Raw genomic sequence first — 22,734 nt, 5'->3', positions numbered from 1 at the left:
ATAGCCTTTTTTGCGAAAGTAGATATTGCAAGATGTTGGAACGCGTCGGACTACGTTTCCTAAATAGGGCGTAAACCTCAATCGCCACAGGCAACCAGGCCTTTCAATTACACAAATAGCAAACAAAATAAAGAACCAGCATTACAACGGCTAAGTTATTTGAAGAATTTATCCTTATGCTTTGAAACGCATCCATGAACACTGCCAGTGTTTTAGAAGATGTGCTGCTCTGCACACTACACAGCTTGGGGAACGTGACCAGGATTTAACAATAGAGCACACATTCATTTAGTAATGAAGGCTCACTACAAGTTTCAAGGACACAAGTAATGCTCAACAATATTCACATAAATAAATGTGTTTAGCCTTCTTTGATTGACAACTTTTCAGTAGATCGAAAACTGTTCTATTTGGTCGAGAATCTTGAATACACGCAGGTGCATTTGGAACCAACATGGGACCTACAATATCCGGGCAGTAATTTATTTTTCCTTACGGCGAAGAAGTTGCTGTAAAACACATTTTTTAGGCTTTTTGCAATTTTCCACAACTTACACAGGCACGCACTACGTCACACATACACAAAAATACACATGCTCAAACACAAAAGGTGCATATTAAACAAGCAGGCAGGCTGATACAGACAAACATCAAACACACATAATACACACACATTGCAACGCAGGTATTCATTATAACACGTACGAAGCACACACATGCAGGGAGCTGCGTCTGAATTTGCCCCCTCAATGAAAACTCGTGCTTTCCGAAAAATGAGGAAGCTGGTCTGGGACGGAAATTGAGCAGCTGGGACCAAGGGCGGAGGATCGATGCTGCTCTTTTTTAACATCTGCAGCACTTACCTGAGTATACGGTGGAATCGACGAAGGAAGTGGAGTTGGAAAAATAAAGAGACCGATGCCAATCCACCTGTCCCTTTAATGGCCATTGCACTCACGGCTGTCTTCGTTCTTGCCGCAGACCAATGACGTCACTTCCGGCGCTCCCGGATGTGCGTAGGCTTTTGCTAGAGGAAGAAAAAGTGAGAGAGCTGCTCTGCATTGAGGATCTGCGGTTCGAGTCCCAGCCAGCCGGCAGACTGATGGTTTACAGTAGGTGATTTTGGCATTGTGTTCGAGGCAACTGCTTTTTAAAAATGTATTTTAGTATTGTGATGGAGTGAATTCGGCAGTCACCATGACGACAACGCTTGTTTTCCTTTGCAAGACCTATTCCTCGGGCCATGAGCAGGTCTGTCCGCAGTTGTTTAAAGAGTCTAACAATCGGATTCCACTAAACTATGTGTTTATGGAAATACTCTATGAAGGAAGTGCAGCCTGGGGGTACAGAAAGTATCATATCACAGCAGCGCCTCCCGGCATTCCGCATTCATAAAAAGTTTGGGGGTTTGTAGGGCTTTTGGATTTTAGGGCGTACATGGTCATTTTAGGGTTGAGGGTGGGTTTGTGTTTTAGAGTACAAGGGTTAATATTAGGGTTTAGGGTGTGTTTGGGTTTGGTGTGCAAGGGTTAATTTGGGGGTTCAGGGTGTGTTTGGGTTTTGGGGTGCCAGGGTTAGTGTTAGGGTTTAGGGTGTGTTTGGGTTTTAGAGTACAAGGGTTAATATTAGGGTTTAGGGTGTGTTTGGGTTTGGAGTGCAAGGGTTAATTTGGGGGTTCAGGGTATGTTTGGGTTTTGGGGTGCCAGGGTTAATTTTAGGGTTTAGGGTGTGTTTGGGTTTGGGGTGCAAGGGTTAATTTGGGGGTTTAGGGTGTGTTTGGTTTTCGGTGTGCAAGGGTTAATTTGGGGGTTTAGGGTGTGTTTGGGTTTCGGGGTGCCAGGGTTAATTTTAGGGTGTGTTTGGGTTTTGGGGTGCAAGGGTTAATATTGGGGTTCAGGGTGTGTTTGGGTTTTGGGATGCAAGGGTTAATTTGGGGGTTCAGGGTGTGTTTGGGTTTTGGGGTGCCAGGGTTAATTTTAGGGTTTAGGGTGTGTTTGGGTTTTGGGGTGCCAGGGTTAATTTTAGGGTTTAGGGTGTGTTTGGGTTTTGGGGTACAAGGGTTAATTTGGGGGTTCAGGGTGTGTTTGGGTTTTGGGGTGCCAGGGTTAATATTGGGGTTCAGGGTGTGTTTGAGTTTTGGGGTGCAAGGGTTAATTTGGGGGTTCAGGGTGTGTTTGGGTTTTGGGGCTCCCAGCTGCAGGAGGTCAGACGTTTATCTGCAATTCATTGTGCAATCATCCAACAGTTTGCATTTTTCTGGAAAACTGAAACCAAAGTGGTGGACGTGCTCTTTAAATAGACAAACAATTCTTGTTAAAATCACCAGACGCAAAAACATCTTATTGAAAACACAATAGTACCTTTGAAGTATTCAGATGCTTATTTTCAAATCACCCCAAAGTCATCAGGAACAATGTCATCTTGTAAAGTTATCGGAGAGTCATTTACAAGTCATCCTCAGATCATCAGGAATAATGACACCTTCTGAAGTCAGCAGATACTAATTTTCACGTCCTCCTTAACACCTTAGGAGCTTCGTAAATATACCTCCCCAGTGCTGCGCTGTCCATTATCCAGTGCTGAAATGGACGTCCAACGGTCGCACGCAGCACTGGGGAGGTAGTGCCCGTGACTTCCGTTGGCCGACGGCAGCACTTAAAGGGTTAAATCATCACCAATAATGACACCTACTAGAGTCATCAGATACTCATTTTCAAGTCATCCTCAAATCCTCAGGCTGAGCTTCTGCAGCTTGCTGATGACTTCAAGAGCTTGATGATGTCTGATGACGTGTAAATGACTTCTAAGGTAGTTGGATGATCATCCAATGACTCTGGGATGGCTTCTAAAGTAATCCTGTTTGACCTGGGTCAGCTTCTTATTTATTTTCATGCAGTGTAATTATTTGGATTGTTGCAGATACATATTGTATTGATATTGACAGTCGAGTTTGTGAAGCCATTACCCCTTCTTAAGCTGTGAGGTGAACACTAGAGGTTACTCAATTGTGAGATTTGCCACTGATGTTTCTCACAGGAGCAGAAGCCCTGGTAGCTTGTACATGTACACGTCTTTCAACATACTTGTTTGCGTACGTTTATTTATCACAGCGAGACTGGGAATATTCCCGAGGTGAGCACACGGTGGGCTCCATTGTTGTGTGCGAAACCTATCTCGATGCTTTTTATCATTTAATTTTTCTTTATTAATAAAGCTTGCCCTGCTTGAGCTCAGGTTACGGCTGGGTGTGAAGAATGGAAATTAGTCCTGTAAATATTTGGGGTAAAGTATCTTCTGTACTTTGAGTGTGGTACAGGAAGTTTGAATTATATTCTCGATGCCACACTGGAAGCGATAGGCCATCTTTCAGAGCCAATGAGGTGTCTTGAGTCTTAATACGTGGGCAGAAATAGGTCTGCTTCATTTTGAAGATGTAATTTTGCAATGACTTCTAATGAGGCTCTGACAGGCAATGTTGCAGCAATCATTCTGAATAATATCTAGGCCCTAGTAGGTTCAGTGTGGTGTGGTACCTTAGCAGTAGCTTGAGTTCCATTTTGAAGTCTAGGACATGGATTGTTCAGCCATGCTTGTACTATGGTCGAATAGTTGGGTGGAGAGAAAATGAAAACATTCATTTTCTTCAGGTTTATTTTGAGGTGATGAATGGTCATCCAGGGTTGAATTTACTTGAAAATCTTAGGGCGGGCAGGGACGTCATCCTGGGAGGCTGTATTAAATTGCAGTTGCTTGTCATCAGCGCCCAGGTGGTAAGAGACGTTTCAGTACTTGAGAAAGGCTCTAACGGATTCTGTGTGTAAATAGATGAGGGTGGCATGGATAATAAATCATTGGGGTACATCCTGTTGAATATGTGATGGGTTGGTGTGTGAGTTTGACATTTTGGTAGTTATCCAGTGAATTAATTGAGGACCTTTCTTCTGAAGCCCGTTCTCTCATCATGGATTTGTAAAAGAGTGAAATAGTTGTCTGTGAAATGTGGCCGGAAGATCCAGGAAAGCAAGAGAGGGGTTTCCTTTCCAGAGTTTATTGGGAACATCAACACAACAGTTTGAAGCATTGCGTTCCTGGTGGTGCACGTCTGCCTAAAGCCTGATATAACATTCATTAGGAAGGTTATTTTCAGTAAATTGTTTGAGTTTTTTCTCACCATAATTTTCTAGGGCTTTCTCCAGGAAGGTAGATTTAACTCCAATCTGTAGTTCATGTTTTGTTTCAGTGTGAGAGCTGACCGAGGATCAACTGCAATGTTTGATGCTTTCAACTAATGGGCAGCTTTGAACATTTGTTTAATGCTCAGTGTGATAAAAGAAATGTGATTTGTAAATGGGATGTTCAATTTTAAAAATGCTAGCTTGTATTTTGAATATATTAGTCTCAATGAAAGGTAATGTTCTCTCAATGCTAGTTTGAGGTGACAGCATCACTTCTTTAATTCTTTTCATTCAGTTACTTCGCTTAAGGTTTTATACAATTCCTACGTTTTTTTTTAAATTTTGGGGGACATAATCTATTTGAACCCCCTAGCTCTAAGTTAAAACTGTTACTGGCAATCTTCTCCACATATTTAGTTTTTCTGAGTTTAAGTAGGGGAAGCTGTGAGTTTGTGATATTTTGCGGTTTTGAGATTCAAGAAGTGTCTGAACTAGTAGTTGTTGGGAGATGTGAGAGGTTCTTGGGGATAATAATTTTGTTGGCTCTTGCTGGTAGGACCTTTTGTCAGGTATACTCCACGGGATCCAGTCGCCGCAATAACGGTTCCACCTCCAAATGTTACCAACACCCTGAAGTGTAAACACAGGGTGTTCGAGCCATTAGGCGAGGGAGAAAAATAACAAACTAAAATAAAAAATTGAGGGAAGGGTAAAGGTAGGGTCAGCAGGGAAAGGATGCCTGTAACAAAAACAAGACAAGCATCAGTTAAGTGCTTACTAGCATACAGTCTCTCATAAAGTCTCGCTAAGAATGCATGGAAATAGGTAGGTACCTGAGCAGAAAGGAAACACGACCTTTGATAGGTAACTACTACAGCCCTTCTGCCACAGTCTGTGAGGATGGCCTAAGGAACACATAGACAGAAGGTAAATGAAAATCCTCACTAACAGACACACACACACTTTACTAAGACACCTAACCCAGCACTCACAACATACCACATACTGGTCAGAGGACTCAATGTATAAGGGGGGGTCCAAGAAATCCAAAGAAAATGTATGTTCGTTCCACACAATGTATGTGAGATACGGCAGTGTGTAGGAAGCAAGAACTACAACACTCCGCTCTCCAACAAATGACTCAAAAGATATATAGAATTCCAAACAGAAAAACGTAGTTGCGACCACCACTGAATTCTGTCACAGTTCACCCAATGGATGACAGAGCATGAGACCCGGGTAACATGTAGTTTCCTCACTACACACCCAGCTCCTTATTTCCACACAAATTCCAAGAAAATAACGGAGACGCGTAGTTGTCCTCACTACAGCGCCCCGCTATTACAGTAATCAAGGAGAATCAGGGGTGTACGGTAACACGTGGTTTCGACCGCCACTGTGTTCCGCAACACCCTATAGCCAAGAGCGCTTTAGCAAAAAAGGAACCGTGAGCTCAACACAAAGTACAAATCCGAGCCCCTGATGCAAGCAATCAGCTGACCGCCAGAAGCGGCCGGAGTAATAGGTCAACAATACCTGCGGACGCTGCCCCTGTCTTACTGCAGGACTAGGAAGGCGATGTCCTCCCCCAGGCAGAGCGCAACCGCGGATCAGATGGTCCCGTTACCCCCACGGAGCCCTTTGGGGGCTTACAGGAGACTCGATGACTGGCGTGCAGAGCAGCCGCTCTCACGCCGAAGGCAGACTGCAACCAGAATAACGCGCAACCGGAAGTGCATCTATTCCCTAGATGTACTTCCTGTGATGAGCCGCCGGACTCATGGGAGATGTAGTTTTTCAGTGTGGCAGGCGCGATAGTCGGCGGAATCTGACACCTTTCTTTTGTGCCAGAGCCTTCCTACGTTATACGTGTGGAAAGGTCTAATTTTAGTGTGGTTGCAACCAGATATTTTAGACCATGTGATCAGGAAGTGAACTGTACAGGCCCTGGTCTCCACATTTGGGTCTGTGGTGTTAATAAATGCAAGTAAATGGCAGGTTCAGTGAATAGACTGCCTCACGTGCATGTACCTTAATCAGTTGCTTGAAGCCCAGAGATTCTAGTTTTTGGACAAGTTCTGAAATCTTCTGGAGGCTCAGAGAATGTACCCAGAGTTTGAAGTCCCCCAAGACCTTGGGCAGATGTGGCCAGATCCAGAATATACACAATCGGGGGTGTGGAATTTAATATAATTATCTACTTGCCCAAGGGACAGGTTGCTTCATAAAACTGCTTGTCCTGTAGTTTTTGTAGTAGTAGATATCTTTATTCAGTTTGACAAACCATAAAAGATCCAATCATCATATGTTGTAGCGTGTAAGATTTCTCTCACTTAACTATTTATTTGATTCAGACCTCGCCTGAGGTCAACACATACATACAATTAGTATTGTTAGATTATAATAATAAAGCTTTTAAAACCCTTTATAAGATGAATAAGTAGTAATTTTGTCTGATCTGCATGTACGGGAGTAAGTATGAGAGGTACCCCTTAACAGCAATCAAGGGAAATAGGGTTAGTCAACCAAAAAAACAAAGAAATTCCCTTGAGAAGAACTCAATAAAATGCAATAAAAAATCAAAACTAATAACAAGATATACGTATATAAAATGAATTCATACAATTTATTGGAAATACAAGCATTAAAACGAATGGACCCGTGTGAGGCCACTCAACACAGTTGAGAATGTAAAGAAAAAGACTTTTTAAGCATTCAATATTGACCAGCAAAATTGAAATACAGAGACAGAAAGGCTGTAAGACTTAGAATTTGTACAATACTGGTTGTATATTCAGACTCTATTTCTGACACCTGGGTTATGTACACCAAAATACAGTATATCAACAAAGATGTCTGGGTCGTGAATTATACTAGGAGGTGCGTCGACGCGTTTCGGTGGTTTTTCTCAATTTTGTCCACCTTTGTCAAGACTACGTTTGATATCTGTCGTGGTGCAGGGGTCAGTTATAATCACCCTAGAGAAATGGACATACAATAGGTTGTAGTGAGTAACTATTCATTTATGATTGACATAAACAACTTTTTGTTTTAGTACTCTGTAATGCATTGCATGGTGATATCACTTGAAGATACATATCTGGAAAATTGCTCTGATGTACAGCAGTTATTTGATTACATCTGTTGGTAAAGGCGCTGAATAAGAAATATCTTACCAATACTGCATTTTCTAGTGTAACAGAACATTCATCTCAAATACATGAATATCAATAACTCACTATTTTCCCTTAGTGTATCATCATTGCATATCCCTGTTCAAAAAACGAATCACAGTAGTTATGTATATCACTAATTTGGGGAGGGGCTGTTATTTTAAAGTAACCAAATTTCATGTAAGGGAAACACATATAGATTGGACAGATAATATATGCCGACTATGCTGGGTTAATAAACGTATACCAGATTAAGAAACTCTTACAATATTTTTGGCTTGGTAATGTTTCTAGTTACCTGAAGAGAAGTTGCTAGTTCATCATTTTAAGAAAAAAAAATATATTATTATGTTATTTTCAACAAGTTACTTGTCCTAATGATTTTTATATTAGGCGAAGGAATTTTTACCTTAAAGGATATTTTTCAAATGAGCCTTTTTTCTTTTTTCTATGTTTGTTTAAAAGCCAGAGGTGTCTAAGTTTCGTCCTTGCACTGTGAACTCTTGTTACACTAGGAAGGTAGGGAGGAAAAAGGAAAAAGGGACGTTGAAGGATCTTTAAAAGTAGAGCGTTTTTAACCTAAATTTCTACATTATCAAACGTACCCATTTGCTTACCTAGTCAGGTGCCCGGGACTATGTATTTCTCTGGTTGTTTAAAGCCCTTTAGTTAAAAATCCAGGGGCGCTTATGTCATGTCCTTGCGTTTTGGAATTATTTCCCTAAAGGTTGATACCGGGAAAAGGGAAACATGCTGCTGTTAGAAGTGACCCGCTTTTGTTGTGGTCCTCGCCTACTCTATTTCCTATACTGCTGTGGCGGCTTACCTGGTATAATGCGAAAGACTGCCTGCTTCTCTGGATACACCCTTTAGTTAAAAATCCAGGGGCGCTTACGTCATGTCCTTGCGTTTTGGAATTATTTCCCTAAAGGTCGGTACCGGGAAAAGGGAAACGAATGCTGCGGTTAGAAGTAACCCGCTTTTGTTGTGGTCCTCGCCTGCTCTATTTCCTATACTTCTGTAGCGGCTTACCTGGTATAGCGCGAAGGACTGCCTGCTTCTCTGGATACTCGGAATGAGCCTGAGAGAAAGACTCGTCCTGTTTAATAGCGGGTCTAGCATTAGATTGGTCTAATTCCTGGCCTATCAAACTGGTCTATTTGGAGCTCCGGAATTCGCATATTCAGGCTTGAAATGCTGTCTTCTAATTGGTCGAAAAACCGGCCTGTAATATAGAGCCTGCCCTGACATATTCAGGCTTATAATGTTGTCTTCTAATTGGTCGAGAAACCGGCCTGTAATATAGAGCCTGTCCTGACTGAGCTGCCCGTTATTTTTTGTTTTTTTTGTTTTTGGCAATCGTGGTTTTGCATAACAGAGATGGGAATGAAATTAATAAAGAGTGATTTACCTAGAATCTGTCTAGTGCCACCGAGATTAGTGTAATAGACCCTATTTTCTGGTGGAAATATAACAAACGAGTTTTATCTGTGACATGTGTTACATGTCACATCCTATACTTAGGCGCAAATAAATCCGTCATTGGACGACTACAAGTGGCACAAAACGCTGCGGTCAGACTCCTGTGTAAGATTCCCAGAAACGCTGGAGTCTCGAACTATCGCCGGGACCTTCATTGGCTCAGGATAGAGAACAGAGTTCGTTTCAAGGCTTTGAACTACATGTTCAAAATAAAAACAGGAGGAGCCCCTAAATACCTCCAATCCCTTGCTTGCCTCTATACACCAAAGAGAAACCTCCGGTCCCAGACAGCAGCATGGTTCTGCATACCAAGATTTAAACGTACAAGATCAGGGGGCAGATCTTTTGCCTATCTCGGACCGTCGCTGTGGAACACGCTTCCTCCAAGCATTCGGAAGGAAGATAACTACCACAATTTCAGAAAGCTTGTAAAGACCTGGCTGTACGAACAATAATCCCTCAAAGTCTCCCTCCGATTCTGTCTTTTCATCTCTAGCTGTGTCTAGGCGCCGGGAAACCCTTCTTGGGTAGCTGTTGCGCCCTATAAATTGACAAAATAAATAAAATAAATAAATGTGTTAACCCTATTTGCTGGTAGTTCTATGTAACCCGGGTGGGGGCGGGTTCGTATAGGACCTCGATATTTACATGTAGTATATTGTTGATCCTAGGGTTCCTATTTACCGGAATGTTGGACTCGTATACTAGGTGATACAGTGTGGATTTTTAGGCATGATGGGTTTTATTGGCGATATTAGTTAAAATTACGCAACGGCTGGTGTGTAGTTAAGGAGGGCAAATTTACTAGAATTAGACCTTCACGATCTTCGTAACTACGGAACCGCGGCGAGGGTGGTTACTACTCATTCATGTATTTTAGAAGACCCATGCCAAAATACAGTGGTATGTATGAAACAGACAATGTTAAGAGGCACAAGGATTAGAGTTCATAGTAATTTTTGTTGCTGAAGGACTGGGGATCGAAAACGCATGACAAAAAGTCAAATGATTCCTACCCTATGAGAGTCTTGTATTATATAGTATATAGGCATTATCTTTATTGCCTACTGGGCTTCTCTATTGGAGTGTTAGAATTCCTAGGGGGAACATTAAACCTGAGGTTTAGATGCATTTTGTCCAGTCTTCCCTGGTATTAAGGCCTTTAGTAATGGTATCTAAAAAGCAGAAATACCATTGTTCTCTGGTTTTTCTTAGTTTGTCTATATCACCACCTCGTCTGGTGGTTCTGATCTTTTCCAGGATGTACCAACGCAGATCATCACAGGTGTGGTTCTGCTGTTTGTAATGCTCTGTTAAGGGTGCATTGCATTTGTTGGTACGTATGGCCGATTTGTGCTCCAGAACTCTAAGTCTAAGTTCCCTGCTGGTCTCTCCCACATAACCCAAATTACATGGGCAGATTAGTAGGTATATAACATTTTGACTCCTACAGTTGTTAAAGGTTCTAGGACTCAGGGTTTTTCCGTTGTATTCCAGGCTGGTTCCTATGATACAGTGAGGGCAGACTGAGCAGGTCCCACATTTGTGATTGCCTAGTGCTATTGGGCCAGTCAAAGTTCGTTGAGTTTCCATGGGTGGCTTGTATGTATGTACCAAGCAGTTCCGGATGGTTTTATTTCTCCGGAATGAGAAAAGTGGTTTATTGAGTTGGTTTGTATTGTTATAATTAAGGATGCGCCAGTTCCTATTCACAATGTTTTTGATTTGGTTACTTAAATGTGAAAACTGAGTTACAAAAACTATTTTGTCTAAATTATTTTTATTGCGGGTATTGTTTTGGTCGAGAAGACTGTCGCGGTCATAAAATCTGGCTCGCTTTAGGGAGTTTTTAATGAGTTTATGGGGATAGCCTCTCTCCTTGAGTTTTCTAGTCATATTTTCTGAGTGTCGATAGAAATCGTTCAAGTTAGAACAATTTCGCCTCAGTCTTAAAAATTCTCCAAAAGGCACGTTGTCCTTTTGTGCCTTGGGGTGGTTACTGGAATAGTGTAAGAGGGTGTTTTTGTCCGTTGGTTTGGTGTAGAGTTCAACTTTCAAAATACCATCCTCTTCTTTGATAGCTATATCTAGGAACTCGACCCTAGAATTGCTCTGATGTCCCGTGAACCTGAGGTTAGAATCCCCCAGGTTGAGCCATTCCAAAAAGCTAGACAAATCTTCACTGGCACCGCTCCAGATGAAGATAATGTCATCAATGTAGCGGTGCCAGCAAGATATATTCTCAAAAAAGGGGGCAGCCTCATTAAATATGTGTTTGAGTTCAAAATCGCCCACATATAAACAGGCCAGGCTTGGGGCACATGTGGCCCCCATGCTGGTCCCCTTGATTTGGAGGAAAAGGTCATCTTTGCAAAGAATTTTTTTCCCCTTTAAAATCAGGTAGATACATGACATAATAAAGGTGTCGTCACCACCATTGAGGTCCTCTGATTCAAGTATGGACGCAATGACCGCCAGGGTATTGTCTTGGGGGATGTTTGTGTAGAGGGCCTCAATATCTAAGGTGACCATGAGCTGGGTCACCTTATTGAACCCTCTACCCTCAAACACAGAAATGGCGTGGGAGGTGTCTTTGGGGTAGGACTTTTGTTTTTTTACGATTGGCTGTAGGAAAAAGTCTACATACCGACTCAAAGGTTCCAGTATGGACCCAATACCACTAATTATTGGTCTCATTGGTGGATTAGTGAGATTCTTATGAATTTTTGGGAGTCCATACATTGCGGGGGTGACTGGATGTTGGTTGAGAAGAAATTTATATTCACTTTCACTAATAGCACCCCTGTTTCTCCCTTCGCTCAAGAGGTTGGCTACTTCACTCTTTAGTTTGCTGAGTTCTTGGAATCTAGATTTTTGGTAGTGTTCCTTGACGTTAAGGAGCTCTTTCATTTTGCTGTCATACTTTTCAGTGTCGAATACAACTATTCCCCCGCCCTTGTCGGCGGGTTTAATAGTTAGATCCTCACTGTTTTGCAGTTTGGTAAGGGCGTCTCTCTGTGCTTTCGAGAAATTATTATTGCCATTGATTTTTTTGGAGCAATGATTCTTCACTTCTACCTCCACTACTCTTTCAAACACCTCTACATTTTTGTCCACTTGTTGGATACTGGGAAAGAAAGTGGATTTAGATTTGAGCCCAGTCACACTGGGAGGGGGGTTATATTCACGGTTTTCAAAGAACCGGTTAAGCCGGATCTTTCTAAAGAATGATTTTAAATCGCTCTCCATATTGAACCAGGAGGGTGCATTGGTGGGAGCGAAACTGAAACCTTTTGTAATACTGTTTCCTCTACGCTATTAAGGGTCCTTTTGGAGAGGTTGACTATCGGGAATTCTCCTACCTCCAATATTGGGTACTCCTGGTGGCTATGTATTCCCTGGAGCTGTTTTGAGGTTGTTGCTTCCTCGGATATTGTGAGCGGTTGTATCCTCTGGGATTCCTGTATCCGCGATATGGGCGCCTGTCTAAAAAAGGTTCCCGTTCATAGCTGGAACCGGCCCTATTTTCTTGGGGTCTATCAGATTCTTCTTCGCCACTTGACCCCGAGGATTCTGAAAAGGTAATTCTTTTATTATTATTGTTATTTCTGGAGTAGAGTGGTTGTTGTGGATTTGGTATTTCCCACCGGGGTTCATTTTTGTTGGAATAATAATCCTTTTGTGTGTATGGGTAAACCCCCTCAGTGGAGTATTTTTCTACATCCTTTTTGAATTTTTAAAGTTTTTTGTTAGACAGGTAGTCCCTATATCCATCTGCCTCAAAATTGATTTCCTCAAGTTTCTTTTTTGCGTCTTCCAGGGCCGGAGACTGTTTAAGTGTTATTTCAAGTTTATCTATCTCGATTTTTTTCCAATTCTATTAATTCCTGGGCTGTTTCGACAATTAATATAAGCCAATCCCGGCTACTTCGGTTGGCAATCAGCATCCAGGTTTCTATAAACTTGGGGTGTTCAATGAACAGTCCAGGTTCATTTCGAACCTGTAGCCCTATTGGGATGACCCCCTCTTTTAGGTAATTAATCAAAAATTCAGCGTGCATCTCTGTTCTAATGAGTTTCTTTTTCAAATTGAGAATTTTTATCAATTGTTCATGGCTAGAGTTATGTAGTCCATTAGAACTCCCAATTTTGGGGTCCAGATTCATTAATCTGGTATACTTGTCTTCCGAGAACCCAAATGTTCTTAATTTATCCATAGTGGGTTCTCACGTATATTTTCAATTAAGTTTTAAGGTGTCCTTAAAGAAGGATCTAGGGAGAACAAGCTCCTCTCCAACCGAAAGGTTGTGCAATAATGGGAGTAAGTATGAGAGGTACCCCTTAACAGCAATCAAGGAAAATAGGGTTAGTCAACCAAAAAAACTAAGAAATTCCCTTGAGAAGAACTCAATAAAATACAATAAAAAAAAACTAATAACAAGATATACGTATATAAAAACATGCACTTAATAAAAAAGTTAAGATTGTATGCTTTTCCTTTGAAATAACTTAAAAAAACTTTTAAAAAACATATACAAGTTATACCAACAAATTCATTCGTGGGAGGAAAAAACATGATTAAATCTTGTGCTAAAATAGCATTATGTCTTGAGCGATTTGGTAATATATATTGACATCGGGCCTCTACCAATCTCTGGTTAGGACAAATTAATAAAACATGATGCAAATCTTGTTGTCCACCTTTGCACAGATCATATATGCCTTTAGAGTTATTTGTGCCATCCTATCTAGCTGTGAATGTTGTTAATGGGAGAATACCCAGGCGTAATGTTATGTTATGTTATGTTACGTGAATTTGTACTGCGCACAGCTGCCCCAGCCAAGGGGCGTCCCGGCGCATGTCAAGGTAACACGCAACAACCACAGGAAACACAACAGCTAAAAGTAGAAAATTAGGATTAAAATAGGAAAGTTTTTATCGCCTTGCGAAAAGAAAGAAGGTCTTCCAGCAACCGAATCTCCACCGGGAGAGAATTCCAGAGTTCGGCCGCTTTGACCCGGAAGGAGCGACCACCGATACGGCACAGCTTGTATCGCGGAGTGATGGTAAGAGCTTGGCCCAAGGATCTCAGATGTCGAGTGGGGACATACCAGGACAGAAGACCCGTAAGAGTTTGAGGGGCCGTGCCCTTTAGGATCTTAAAGGCCAGGCACAGCACTTTAAACTGGATTCTTGCTCTGACCGGCAGCCAGTGCAGCGCTTTCAGAGTGCCGGAAACAGAGCAGAATCTAGGAAGACCAACGATGGCTCTGGCGGCAGCGTTCTGCACTCGTTGGAGACGGGTGACTTCGGCCAAGTTAGCACCGACCAGAAGAGAGCTGGCATAATCCAGGCGCGATGTAACAGTCGCCTGGATTACCAGCTGCCGTGTATGAGGATCGAAAAACTTCAGAACTGGTCGCAGAGCCCGGAGAATTCCAAAGCAGCATGCTGCTGTTTTCTTCGTGTGCCCCACAAAACTGAGAGTAGGATCCATCCACACTCCCAAGTTTTTTAATTCTGTCACAGGAAGGGGGGCCGGCCCAAGCTCCGAAGGCCACCACCTATCCCCCCAGAGATCTGCCCTTCTACCGACGATCATGATCTCGGTTTTCTTCGCGTTGAGCTGGAGGCAGTTGGCCTTCATCCAGCTTGCCACCGCTCTGAGTCCACTCTGAAACCTGGGGGCATCCTGGTCCGCATCCCCGCTGATTGTAACCGCTAGCTGGGTGTCGTCGGCATATGACACCATTGTCATACCCCACTGCCTGACAACCTCAGCTAGCGGTCTCACGTAAAGATTGAACAACGCGGGACTCAGCGAGGATCCCTGCGGCACTCCCTGTTTCAGAGGATGGAAACTGGACTGGAACGGCGGAATCGCAACGCAGAAGAGACGACCATCGAGGAAGGACTGAAACCACTGGAGGGCGGACCCCCCCCACACCAATCTCCTCTAGGCGATGCAACAGGATGGAATGGGAGACAGTATCAAAGGCGGCGCTTTAGAAGGATACAGAAGGATACAACACCTTACCCCATGCTCTAACTGAAACCGTAAGTAAGGAGCAGGGGTTTTAATTGCTATGTTTTCTGCAAACATTGTATAGTGCTTTAGTTGGATGCAGTATTATTCTTTATTCCTTTCATAGCCAATTTTCGGGGCCATATGTTTTAGAAAGCGCTTCTGATGCGCTGGAGACCAAACCTTTTAAAGTGCTACAGTGCATTGTGATACCTCAAGGACTTTTGGCAGAGACCTATTAAAAGTATACCGACGTGCTTCCTCTCTTAAAGTCGCCAGTTTTAGCGTATTTCTTAAAGTATCTGGAACTGCGTGTAAAAGTTTATACGCCCACCTTATAATGTTGGCAATTACTCGGGCGAATATTCCCGTAAGGGATAACTCAAGACGAAGAGCTTGAACTGGGATGGAATGAGATAGTTTTACCAATTTTCGAAGGATAATTCCTTCCTTTATTTTTAGGTCTCGCCTGTCGATGCGCATGCGCATCGAGCTTGCGAGCCTATTGCGGCTTAAAAAACTTTTAACTATCAAGCAATGAATCGTGGCGATTCCTTGCAGTGCCCGTGACTTTTAAGCTCAATGCGCATGTGCATTGAGCTTAAAAGCGCGTGCACAGCCGCAATCACCGTCAGCCGCATTCCTCCGACACCTTTTGAAGTGAAGCTTAGCTTCACTTCAAAGGCCCGGCTTCTTAACACCCACATGCCGCTCTCCCCGCTCCGCCCCCTCCCCTGCCCGCCTTGTGCATTTCTCCTACACCCCCTCCCCACAGCAATGCCCTCCGTCTGTTGTACAATCCACATGCCGCTCTCCCCGCTCCGCCCCCTCCCCTGAGTCATCCTGCCTGCCCAGACTTCTCCTCCCCCCTAATTACATCCCGCTTTCACTTGAAAGGGACCGCCAATGCTTGTATGTGAGAGAGGCTCAGAGAAGGATTATCTTCGAATGCCTTATCTGAGAACTAACATGGAACTTCAAATCCTCAATCTTTCTACACCTAAAGAACTACATGCAGTCAGTGCTTTTTTGCTTGGAAGATGGACAATGAAAACGGGAAGAAAGAAAACACGCATGAATAGCATATTTGATTGACTGTCTTTAAAATAATACACTAAGCACGTTTTTACTCTCTACATGCAGTTTAAAATGTAATCTCGAGTTGCACACCTTGGTCAAAAACATCGTCCCTTTCATCCATTCGTGAAGTCAATTACTCGCTGAAATGTGGAAAACATACAAAAGCAGAACATGAGGTTTTTTTAAATAGTTTTCCTTGTTTTGATTAACTTGGGTATGTAAAATAATCTCTATTCACATTATAACAGAGATATTATCACGTCATAATATTACTGATTTCGACGTCACGTCGTATGACGTCATAGTAAGAGTAACAAGCTTATTGTCCCCCCACGCTATTTTTCTTAGGACTTGTTGCCTGGCTTTAACTTAGCCTGCCACATGTTAGCGCTCTTGGAAACAAGCTTTACCCTATCCGCGGCAGCTGTTCTAGAAATGACGTGTGCATGTAATGCTTTAGCTAACTGCTCGCTGTAATACAAAGTGCCTGTTAGTATCACACTGTGGAATTCTCCCCGCCGCTTTCCAACAACAGCTGCAAAACATTTGCGCACTCATTCCTCACCCCATCCGTCGCCTACAATATATCGCTGAAACATTGTCTAATAAACATCTAAAATGCCTCTCGCGCCTAATTTACGCAAAGTGGAGGAGCTGATATCCCGCGGGAGATCGGCCTGAGCAAGCCTACTCATTACACCACCAAATTTACAACAGAACACAAGCTCGGGTCACCTTAATGGGACATTTTTCGAATCGCATTTCTTCTAACCGCGTTATCTTTGAAATAAGCGCCGGAGTGCTTCCAAAACTCATGTTTTCCATGCTTTAAACAAATCACAGAGATACCATTTTCTCACAGATTGGGTTTCCTACTCTGATTATACAGGGTTCACCCGGAGGCACGCGCCGCGCTTCCGAAGCGGATGCAGGATGAACCTGCTCCGCCCGGGCCCACGATCGGCTGCTTCGGAGGCGCGAGGAGGTGGCGCGCTCTTCCTCTATGTAATTTTTTTTTTTTTGCTGCAAAATTTGACCCAAATGCTGAACCAGATATTGTGTGACTTTCCACTTGCCATGATTGTCTAAATATTTGTAAAGTTGTCAAAGCACCTACTTAGAGATAAACATGTTCTAACTTTCGGTTTTGTATGAATGTGTTCTTTTCCGTGCAAACCAACATTATTTTTGATAAGATAATTGCTTTGCTTTGAATCGCTGATGTCTAAAAATGTGAAAAGAGGAGAACAATGTTTTTCTTTTTCTGAATAGTCTGTGGACTACAGTAACTTTTTGTTATTTTCTTGGGTTTGTAATGCCAGTAGAGCAGTATGTCTAACCCACGAAAGAAGAGTCTGTTATCAGGGTAATCCTAAAAATACAGTAAACTTTGAGCAATATTCCTAATACTCATAAATGGTTTAAAGTAGATGTCTTAATTCTGTATGATCGAATGAGGCCCTGTCTGTGTGTGGTGTGAATCGTGTAGTGTTTGTAGCTTCATAAGCTCACAGGCTTTCTCTCCTTTTGTCATACTCCACCGCCATCTGTTGCTTTGCGATCGGCCTTAGGCCGGCATTTCTCCTCCCCTAATTATTCACTGCATGGCCGGCCGGCACATCAAAGGCTGCTGCTCCCCATTCGTCTCGTCACCCTTCCTCCCTTGTTGTTCTTTGCTTGCTGGTTTATTTTGTAGACCGTAGTTTTGAGTAAGTACTATGCAAGCAGCTTGAAACACCATGCACCATTCCCTCTTACTTCCCGAGTTTGCACGGCAACACTTGACTTAAAATGTAACTCCACTGAGCTGCTTTCAATACTAATGTAAAGGAGTAGCAGAGGTGAACGCCACTAACACAATTCATGGCAGTGTGCCTTTATTTATTTATTAAAGGTGCAGCTTTCACTTTGAGCTTGCATTTCTTTGTTTAGAATCAGCGCCACTTTCATGCCCCCTGATTAGTTAATTAAATACTATTAGTTTTGTGTTTTCCTTCATTACAGAAAATTAAAATAAACGCCTGGCTATAGTATGAATGCAGCTCATTACAAGGAGAGCCCGGGTGCTTAATTTTGTGACACAGAGTTTATCATGATTATATTGTACACTAGTCCGGTGTGGTGGGACTGGCTGACTCACTCCATTGTGGTTATGAAGATGAGCATCCAGATGCCCTGTGCATAGGAACACTACACCCTGGCACCGGCTAACTCTCTCTCTATACCCTCCCAACTCCTTTTTTTCCCGCCTTCATCGCTATCGTAATCCTTCAACTCCGATCTTAGCACATACACATTCCAAAAGATCAGGCCCTCCCTCCCACTCGCTGGCTCCCCCTGTAGGGCATGGCTGGTTATCAGCAGCTCTGGTGCATCTTCAGGTACCCGAAATCGAAATGTATAATCCTATTCATGGCAGACTCTGTACTAGAATCAGCTGCCTAACCAGTGATGTGGTTTTATGTCTTCTAACATTGTGACTCATTCGCCTCATCTCCCGCGTTCATTCTTTCCAAGGAGAGCCAGTCACTTTCTTTCTCTGGTTTCCGCTCGATTTTCTTCTACATACGGGATGCTCCATTTCCTTCTCCATCATGGGTCTAGGATGACCATTGCCAGGCACTATTATTAATTGATATGTACAATGCTGCAGGGGAGATTGTTCTATGACCTTCATACCCCCTCACCCTTACCCTCACACCCCCTCACTCACCCTCTCTCACCCTCACATATACTCACTCACCCTCACCCTCACACCCCCACACCCCCTCACTCACCCACACACCCTCACTCACCCTCACACACCCCACTCTCACACACCCTCACCCTCCCTCACCCTTACACCCACCCACCCTCACTCACCCTCTCACCCTCACACACAATCTCACCCTCACACACAATCTCACCCCCTCAGCACCACCACATTATCACTCAGCACCACCACAGCACCACTCAGCACCACCACAGCACCACTCAGCAGCACCACCACAGCATCACTCAGCAGCGCCACCACAGCATCACTCAGCAGCGCCACTCAGCACCACCACATTATCACTCATCAATCATTATCACTCAGAACCACCACAGCACCACTCAGCACCACCACAGCACCACCACAGCACCACTCAGCACCACTCAGCACCACCACAGCACCACTCAGGAGCACCACAGCACCACTCAGCATCACTCAGCACCATACCAGTATCACTCAGCAGCACCACTCAGCACCACCACAGCACCCCTCAGCGCCACCCCAGCATCAATCTGCGCAACCATTCAACAACAACTGGTTTAAATATGTTCTCTCAAGGTTTCAAGCTTTATTACAAATGTCACAAAAAGATGTTAATATTTCACTTCTGTTCTTGGATTTTCGTCACAATAAAATACACTGAACATAATCTTCACAAAAGTTATTTACAAAAGTTTAAGCTATTGCCATTATAAATTAAAATCACTTTTATTTAAGTATTAATTATTTAAAACAATTAAAAACCATTGTAATTTGTAATATCAATACATCTAAGTCACGAAAATACAAACATGTTGCATTACAAATACTATAGGTGTCACATTTGCGAAAAGTTAAAACTATTGGCATTGTAAATGACAAAGCTATTAATTTAGCTATTTTCAAAACCAACACATAAATAAAAAAAAATTGTCATTTACAAGACCAATAGCTCAAACTTTCCTAATGCGAGACCTATTGGCAACGCCAGTGCTTGTTATTTGTTGCCATGTATTAATTTGTGTATATTCCATGGCATAAGATAAATGGGATTTTCATACCAAAAACCTCCAATAAAGATTTAAAATGTCTATTTCCTGTACAGTGGTAACATCTCTGTAAAGCCTGGCCATGAGATTCTGCCTTCCACCGTAGATGTTGGAGATGGGCTGTATCTTGTAGATTATGCTTAAAGATGCGGCCCAAAAAAACATAATCTTTCACTGTCTCAATAGGGTTACCTCCCAATGACCATGTAAAAGCTAGAGGTTTCCTTCTTCCGCTGAAAGGAAGAGCTTTAGTTTTCAATATATTTGGAACCAAAAATGTTCGATTGCATATTGATTTACTTCATTTAAATTTCTTTGCAGGACAATTGGTTACGGTTGAGTATGACAATATCGTCAGCATACATTAAACCGTGTATGTCGACCTATGCTAATTTTGGAGGGTAGATCTTAATTTGGGAAAAGCGCCACGGTAAATCATTAATATAGATAGAAAAAAGTAAGGGAGTTATTAAGCATCCCTGTTTCAGACCGTTCTTCGTGGGAATTAGTTCAGTTAAATCCTTTTCTCCCCCCATTTCGACTCTACATCATGTTGTCGTATGTAGGGAGATTATTATTATAAGAAGATCTATAGGAATCTCCATTCCCTCCCATTTTCTCCATAAATGTGGTTTATCTACGCTATCAAAAGCAGTTGAAAAGTCAATAAAAGCACAATATTGAATTTGATCATTTAACGTAACATTTATCAAGAACTGTCTGAAGAACAGCGATGTTATCCAACGTTGAATGTTCTGGGTGAAATCCGGCCTGTGTTGTGGGGATCACATTATTCGAAAAAGCACAGTCTTTTAGATGCTCCAGAATGCAGGCTGCAAAAATCTTCTCAGAGGCGTCAAGGAGAGCTATTTGTCTTTAATTAGCTGGGGTTGTTCTTAAACCTTTTTTTAAAGAGAAGGGACCACTACACTCCCCCGCCAAGATTTTTGTATTTCTCCACTCTCCAGATAATATTGGAAGAGTGGAGCTAGAAATTTACTCCAATCGTCGGCATTTTTTCGTAAAACTTTAATAGGGATTTTGTCCGGTCCCATTGCTGCAGATGACCTAGCAGGGGTTCTAAAAGCTGAGATTTGTGAAGGTGAGATTTTCATCATGTACAGCTCACATTGACTCTTCCGGCTGGGACACTGTTTAGAAAAAAACTGATCTTGTGGGTTTGATTTATAGAGCCTAAGAATATGCTTTTCCCAGTCAGATGATGATACTGGTGTAGCTTGAACTCGCGTTTGAATTCCCATTCGTGCAGATATTATCGTCCAGAATGTTTTATTATTTCTGTGTTTCACTGAAGTTTGGATGTCAACCCAGATTCTATCTCTTTGAGCTTGCTTGTCTCTCTTTTTTCCGTTGATGGAGGTTTTCAATTTCTTTATTTCTCCTTGTCTTCCAGCATTAAAAGATCGAAATTGAGTCCTGATAAATTTATTTAATTGTCGGGAATATTTATCAGCTTGTATTCCTTTTTAAATTTTTTTAAACATTTTCTCGCCTTATTATAGTTACCTGAAGAGAGGCTACTACAGACTGTATAGTGTCTTCAAATCTGGTTATGGGATTGCCTTCTCTATTTGCTGAAGCTAGAAGTGACTGGGGGATTGTATAGTTTATTTTGTTAATTGCTTTAGAATTCCAGTGGATCCTTTCTGTTTTTTGATGTATAACTGCCCTTCCTTCTAGGGTGCATAAGGACCACGGAGTGGTAGATTGTGTGGAAACATCTATTACTGTAGTTAGTTATGCGTGGTCACTCGTGTGTATTGAATGGATAGTGATTAGACCTTCGCAAACAAGTCTAAATTACAGATAAAATAATCTAAAATTGAGGACTTAAAGGTACCCAATCTTGTGTATGCCGCCGTAGTATCTCCATCAATTCTCCCGTTTAAGATAACACCATTAATTGCGTCAATGTATGAAAGAAGCATTTCCCCCCGTTTATCTGCTTTTATCTTATCGGGGAAATCAGGAGTTTGAATTGAGCATGCAATTTCTTGAGGAGATTTCCCCCTATTATTGAATAGAGCATTGGAGATTTTTCCATTGAAATCCCCCGCTATTATCATCGGGGGATGCCCCCTTGCTTCTAGGATTAATTCAATTTCCTTGAATGCTTTTATCAAGAGAAGGGCATTTGAGGTTCCAGGTGGAAAGTAAGTATGAACAAGCATTTACAATGCAACGGTTTCGCCTTTGGAAAAGTTAGAGCTATTGGCATTGTAAATGACAAAATTTGTATTTATGTGTTGGTTTTGAAAACAGATAAATAAATGGCATTGTCATTTACATTGCCAATAGCTTAATCTCTCGCAAATGTGAGACCTATTGTACCCTACGGACGAGCTCAGCAGACAGCATTTACTACCACACACACACACACACACACACACACACACACACACACACACACCCAGAGCCAGCCACACACACACACACCCCCAGAGCCAGCCACACACACCCAGAGCCAGCCACACACACCCAGAGCCAGCCACACACACCCAGAGCCAGCCACACACATCCAGAGCCAGCCACACACACCCAGAGCCCCACACACACACCCAGAGCAGTCACATACACACACCAACTGGAGCAGTCACCCACACACACCAACTGGAGCAGTCACACACACATACACACTGGATCAGTCACACACACACACACACACACACACACACACTGGAGCAGTCACATACACACACACACCCTGGAGCAGTCACATACACACACACACCCTGGAGCAGTCACATACACACACACACCCTGGAGCAGTCACATACACACACACCCTGGAGCAGTCACACACACACACACACACACTCTGGAGCAGTCACATGCACACACACACTGGAGCAGTCACACACGCGCACACTCTGCAGCAGTCACATACACACACACTGGAGCAGTCACACACACACACACTCGGGATCAGTCACATACACACACACTGGAGCAGTCCCACACGCACACATTCTGGAGCAGTCACATACACACACACAT

General features: G+C 42.7%; 1 protein-coding gene across 2 annotated transcripts in view; it reads left to right on the top strand.

Annotated features, from left to right (window-relative positions):
- Positions 1-1,008: 1,008 nt before the first annotated feature.
- Positions 1,009-22,734, top strand: part of PIK3C2A (phosphatidylinositol-4-phosphate 3-kinase catalytic subunit type 2 alpha) — a 1,158,716-nt gene continuing 1,136,990 nt past the window's right edge. Inside the window, exon 1 of one of the 2 annotated variants that reach the window (XM_078681042.1) lies at positions 1,009-1,112. The gene's annotated coding sequence lies outside the window, so the exon portion shown is untranslated. The remainder of the gene's footprint in view (positions 1,113-22,734) is intronic. The other variant, XM_078681043.1, reaches the window with a different exon arrangement.

This window comes from Lissotriton helveticus, chromosome 3_1 (assembly GCF_964261635.1).
Source record: "Lissotriton helveticus chromosome 3_1, aLisHel1.1, whole genome shotgun sequence".
In the NCBI taxonomy this organism is placed as follows: Eukaryota; Metazoa; Chordata; class Amphibia; order Caudata; family Salamandridae; genus Lissotriton; species Lissotriton helveticus.
The sequence above is the reverse complement of the archived record's forward strand: the minus strand, read 5'-3'. Positions and strand labels throughout refer to the sequence as shown.